A 6,550-nucleotide genomic window follows, 5' to 3' on the forward strand; every position below is an offset into this window, starting at 1 on the left:
AAAATTTGACTAAGAACGAAAATTGATGAAGTTGTCATCGGCATCTGTTTAATAAGCAACTATTGTGCATAGTTCCTTCCACATGCCATCTGAGCGCGGAAGTGCTGCAAGGTAAGGCTTGTTTTTAACACTGCAACTACTAAGGCAGTGTCTTCTAGTGAGAACACAGTGGTACTGAAATATGATACCTGCAATCTGTTTAGCAGTTTTTAGCAGCCTTATTAATGCCATTGTGACCTGCAAGTAATCCATGTAACACTTGCAACAGCACCAACAATGGCTTTGGGGCCATAGTAAGAATAAGCACAACTTCACTAAAAAAGGGCCATTTTTCAGGAAATGCACACTTTTGCACTGCATGAATGGTCTACAGCACTTGTGATGAATGAAGCCAAATAAAGAAACGACGGGTGAAGTTTGGCCAAGAAAAAGCACGCTAGAAAGGTATTGGGTGTGTGAATTCTCTATTCAACATTTCAGCAGAATATCTGGCAGCTGTTCGCCTATCCAAAAACAGCAAGTTTTGTAAACTAAGATTATTCTCTTTGTTATCTCATTCAAGGCATCTGCAGGACAAAGGGCTCTCCTATTGGTATTCATTTAGCCATATCCTGTGCCAGCCAGAGGGCCAACCTTTCGCTGCAAATTTCCTAATCCCGTCTCTCCACCCGAGTCGCTGGTCCCCGCTACATTTTCCTTCTCATGGAGTCCACTCTGTCGCCCAAGTTACCTGTTACCTGTTCTCTCTGTCTGAACAGTTCCCTGTTCTCTGCATTACATGCCCTAACAAAGTCCCATTTCTTTTTTATTATTTCAGCTCAAGTATCGTTACCGCATGTTCACTCTCTGGTCCATTTTTCTTTCTTCCTGTCTCGGTGCTCCTATCATTTTATTTATTGTAGCTTGCAATGCTATCCTCAGTTTAATATCAAGCCTTATCGTTAGCCTCCAAGTTTCAGGACCTAGTTCTAGGAGCGCTAAGAGATGGCTCTCATGGCTCTGCTCATTTCGCATGTCATCCATTGGAATCCCCAATTGGACCCAATGTTTTCTTGTTTTTTGCCTGGGTCGGGCCAGCTGACCACGACAGAACACTTTTTAACTCTTCCACTGGCTTCTTATACACAGCAAAATATCTTCGCGAATTGTTGTATGAAACCAGTGGTTCTCTGTTTCAGAATTCCATAGGTCGAAGCTGCTACATATGTGGCGGCAGTTTATGAGCTATTTGTGGCTATCAGGGACTGCTTAGAGCAGGACAGCCTGCCACTGATTAGGGGTTATGCCAGTGCGGACCCTGCATGCAAATTTGACCACCTGTTCCGTGCTAAAACGCAGGGGGCGGATTGAAGTAGGGGCCATTGGGGGTGCAATAGCACCACTCCCCTCAAGCCAGAAGTGTTATATGTGAAAATCATGCTGTACTCCATTATTTCGGTGAAAGCAGTCCAAGAAATGCATGGTTCAAATAAATGCCCCCCCCCCAAAAAAAAGGAGTGAACCATAATCTGCCCCTGTGTAGAAGCGCTAATAGGCCACAGATTCTTTCATAATTTCTTCCCTTTCCTTTGCAAAACTTCTTTCTTTGCACAATAAGTTGCGAAAAGCTTTGAGATGGCATTCGCATGAACAGTTCGAGGCAAGGTACTTGATGGTGCTACTTTCTCCAGTCTTCTTTTTTTCTCAGTTATTATCATCATCATCACTCGGCTACAAACCCCACAGTGTCCATCTCCTGCGTGCGTTATGTTTCCCGTTTTATTTTGTTGTCTTTTCTTCTTTTTAAGGCCAAAGCCTTTAGTGGCTCAACGTTGTCCGTCCATCCAATACCACCTAGATTGGTCCATCCCACTGTCGATGGTCCGCCGGGCTGGGCAATATTATTTTTAATTCTTTGTATGGCCCTCTCTACTATATGTCCATGGTCCGTGAAATCTGTCACACTATGATGTCATCAATGACATAATTGCTATAACCCATATACTCTTAGCAATTGTTAAGTAATAATAATAATAATTAATTTTCTTGGGGAAAGGAAATGGCGCAGTATCTGCCTCATATATCGTTGGACACCTGAACCGCGCCGTAAGGGAAGGGATAAAGGAGGGAGTGAAAGAAGAAAGGAAGCAAGAGGTGCCGTAGTGGAGGGCTCCGGAATAATTTCGACCACCTGGTGATTAATAATTAGGCATTAATTAGTAATTTGTCAATAATTTGTAAAAATGAAAAAGTTAAAAGTAAAACTGAAAATAATGCCCTAAAATTTAAAAACAAAAAGAAATAAAAGGTAAAGCAAAGAAAACAATGAAAAACTATCGGGCCATAGAAAGGCTTTTGTGTCGCGCACATTAGATCGCCAAAGTGCCCCGTTAATTTTTGTTTACTTCCCTCTTCCCCAGCATTCATTTTATTCAAGTCCAGCTTTCACGGGCAAACATTTTGACAGTTGGGAAATTGTAAGACATTGCTATGGAAATATTGAAGGCAATGGTCCATTATTCTGATATGTACAAAATATTTCTTTTAAAGTGTTAGCAGCGATGGCATTGATCAGTTAAGGGGGCTGTGAAAGGGGTCCCAACAAAGATGCAATGTGCCTAGGATGCTAAAGGACGCCGCTTCACAAATATCCCCCAGAAAGAATTTTTTAGATGCGTTTTGTGGAAGCTGAGTTATCTGTAGTCAAAATTTGAATTTCCGCGTTTTCGCGCCTTTCCCTCTCTCGGCAACCGCTAGCAGTCTGCTGCTGACGTAATGAGCGCTACATGACGTAACGACCGCGGATTCCGGCGAAAGCCTAGCTAGGGTCCCTAAGTATTTCTAGGGACCCTAGCCCAGCACCGCAGGTCGCCGCCAGGCGCGGAAGCCGGAGTTTTAAAAATTGTATTGTAAATTATCGGCTCGCTTTTGAGGTCTTGTACGCGGCATGACCACTCTTTGGCCCTTACTCTACATAATGCGAGCATTTTATAGGCAACCTCAAACACCCTTTTCAGCGACCCTTTAAGACTGCCATAGAAAATCAATAAAGAACGCTTTTAACGATAGCAAAAACGTGAATAGTAAAAAAATTATGAGACTGCCGTCGGGTGATCTGGTGATATATTGATTGTTTATAATGAACTGCACATCTCCAACCAAAAATTTTAACTTAACCCAACGTTTCGAAGCCGACTCGGCTCCTCCATCAGGGGTGACAGTAGCTAGCGTCTTTTAAGTATGGAGGGGAGGTGGTGGGGTGTCAAAGGAATGACAGCTGTGACGCGAAAGTCGCGGGGGAGGGGGTTTAGGCTGTTAGTCACGCTGGCGCACTGCAGGGAGGTGGTGAAGGGCGACTTTTTTTTCGTTGAGTTGAAGAGCGAAGCCCCTGGGCATATACTGGGGACAGGTTTCCTTTTGTGCGGTTGATATTGTTCGGGGTGGTTTGGATATGCCAGGATTCCAGAAGGAGCCTTTTGTGGTAATTTGTTTCGGTTCCGAGGATGCAGGTTTCTTGGAAGTTGATTCTATGGTCGGAGTCCTCGGAATGTTCGGCTACTGGATTGCGCTCTCTTGAGAATTTGCGGACGTCGTTTTTATGTTGCCGAATTCTTTCCTTAAAAATTTTTGGTTTCGCCGATGCAGCTTGCAGTCGGCGCATGGAATTTTGCAGACAATGCCTTGGGCTCTTTCTCTCGGCGGCCGCTCTTTGGGAACAGGTAGGCAAAGCGCAACAGTGTTTGTGGGCTTGTGCGCAACCAGGAGACACGATATTTTTTTTTTTTACAATAATTACAAATTTTACATTATATTAAAAAAAATGCGTTCATAAACTGTTTCCCCGCTCAAAAGTGGCTGTGTCCGGAATTGCTGGGTATGTTTGTCCATTAAAAAAATAATCTGAAAGAAACTCTGTACCCTTGGCCAATCCCCCTGTGTGGGCATCAGTGATCTCCACTTGGATGCCGCATTCCCGCTTTCCGAAGTGGGCGCAAGTGAAGCCACCGGAAGTTGGGTGGCATGTCTCGGAAGTTCAGTGTCTGCTGTATATTTAATAATAATAATAATAATAATATGTGCAAAAGTCTTTCGCCCTTCCGTCCTCAGTTATTCGCGTTGTTTTCGTGTCACGTACACTGTAATATCAATTAAAGGAATAAGCAAGCTAACGCAAGATATGTGAGCATTTTTTGGGGAACCCTGTAATTTCACAGAAACCGAAGAAAACAGGCATGCAGGTACGTCTCACCCTGCCGCGGCAAAGGGGTACGTGCATTAAACACGCATGTTCTTATCTGGCTCTTGTCTTCCGAGCGTAATTAGGGGAAGTAGTGGAATGACGATGAGGCCACGTCATCTTAAAACTGAATTTTCATGTAGCAAAGAAAAGGCGAACGATGGCGCGGAAATCCTGAGCTGGCGCAGTTTCAGTGCTGTTTGAAGTCAACTGCACCAAGCATCACGAATAAAAGCCCATTCTGGCATCCCGGGAACTCCGGATCGACTACTGATCCGGAGTTCCCGGGTTCGAACCCGACCGCGGCGGCTGCGTTTTTATGGACGAAAAACGCTAAGGCGCCCGTGTGCTGTGCGATGTCAGTGCACGTTAAAGATCCCCAGGTGGTCGAAATTATTCCGGAGCCCTCCACTACGGCACCTATTCTTCCTTTCTTCTTTCACGCCCTCCTTTACCCTTCCCTTACGGCGCGGTTCAGGTGTCCAACGATATATGAGACAGATACTGCGCCATTTCCTTTCCCCCCAAAAACCAATTATTATTATTATTATTAATTTGCTACAGCACGAAACAGTATTTGATACGCTCCGTCGAAAAAGCAGTGCCATATACAGTGTTGTGTGTTTTTATCGTGAAGACTTTAAAAAGTTTCCCCGCTCAACCGCTGGCTCATTTGCCGTGAAACTGCACACAGAGCTTGCGTATTATGGTAACTTTTGTATCGTAGCAAGTTTGACAACGGTACCTACTTAGTTGAGCTGTGCATGATGCGAAAACGCAATCGTCTACGTAGAGGTCGGCGAACCAAACCCCGCAGACGACGTTTTTTCGCTAAACTGCGGCAGTGGCGCCATCTGTTTTTGGCAGTCGAAAGCGTCACGACAAGGCCGCCGAGTCGAGCGTTTCGAGAAGCGCGGCCCTTTGAATATGCCGTTCCGGCCGTTTCGTCTGCTTCAGTTGCCACCCCAAGATACCAAAACACAGATACCTAAACGCATCGCTAAGGTAATAAGAGTTAAGCCACTAGCTAAGAATATGCATCCTGCTCACCACGAGGGGAGAAGAAGGGCTAGGGCAAAAGCTCTACACAACATATACAACCAAGATGAACATGCAGTATATGTAGATGCCGCAGAATATCCCCAGAAACAAGCGTTCGCACTAACGGCGGTGGATACGCAAGGTATAAACTGATAGTCTCCGGCACTACCATAACGAAATCCTCGGAAACGGCAGAAGAGGCGACAATCTCCCTTGCTATCATTAACACAGAAGCTACTACTATACTCAGCGACTCTAAATTTGCCATACGCAATTATGCGAGGGGCAGAATTTCTCAGGCAGCAATGAGCATATTGGTTCGAACCAAAGACTTAGACAGAATTATTGAATTGATATGGGTCCCGGGTCACTCGGGGAACCCTGGTAACGAAGCGGCACACATAACAGCTCGAGGATTCGTCAGCCGAGCAGGGGACGCTGTCGTTGATGAGAGTTTTTCGAAGGACGGCCTATCATCTTTTCACCATATTACTAATCATTTTAAACTTGATAGGAGGATATTCCCTCCTCCAGACAAAGCCTTTAATAGGGAGCAGGAGACCACTTGGAGGCGACTCCAGACGCGATCCTTCATGACGCCTTACCTGTTGTCAAAATTCTACCCCGGTGAATACGACCCTGCATGTACATTATGTGGTGATTTAGCCACTTATGATCACCTATTGTGGAATTGTAAAAAGTAGCCGCCCCCGAAATCTCTAATACCCCTGTTACACGGGCGTATTCAACGGCAGTTCAGTTGATTCTCAGTTGAACTGAACTGCAGTTAGCGGTGTTACACGGCAGTGCTAACTGCCGTTGAAATCTCAACGGCAGTTGAGTTCGACTGAGATCGGGGATCCCAGTTGAACGGCCAACTGACAAGATGGCGACCTACGGACCGAAAAACTTGCCCTCTTACTGGATTGTCTTGGCTCAGTGTGCTTCGAACCCGTAAATTTCTACCGCAAAGCAAAAAGTACACAAAAATAATTGTCACTATAGTAAATAATATATACACTACGATCATTTACAACAAGAAAAAATGCACACACTGCTTTTTTTCTTATTTAAACTTCGCTCTAGACGCGAGGACATGTGGTTAGAGTGCTAACTGAACTGAACGCGAAGTGCTCGTGTAACAGCTGGCGATTCCAGTTGAGTTCAACGGCAGTTGAAATCCTCAACTGGCGGTTAACTGAACTGTCGTTGAAAACGCCCGTGTAACACGGGTATTAAACAGGTTCCTACTCTCGAGCAGTGGGAGGCCGTGTTGGTCAGCTCAGACTTGGG

Source organism: Amblyomma americanum, chromosome 3 (genome assembly GCF_052857255.1).
Source record: "Amblyomma americanum isolate KBUSLIRL-KWMA chromosome 3, ASM5285725v1, whole genome shotgun sequence".
Taxonomy (NCBI): Eukaryota; Metazoa; Arthropoda; class Arachnida; order Ixodida; family Ixodidae; genus Amblyomma; species Amblyomma americanum.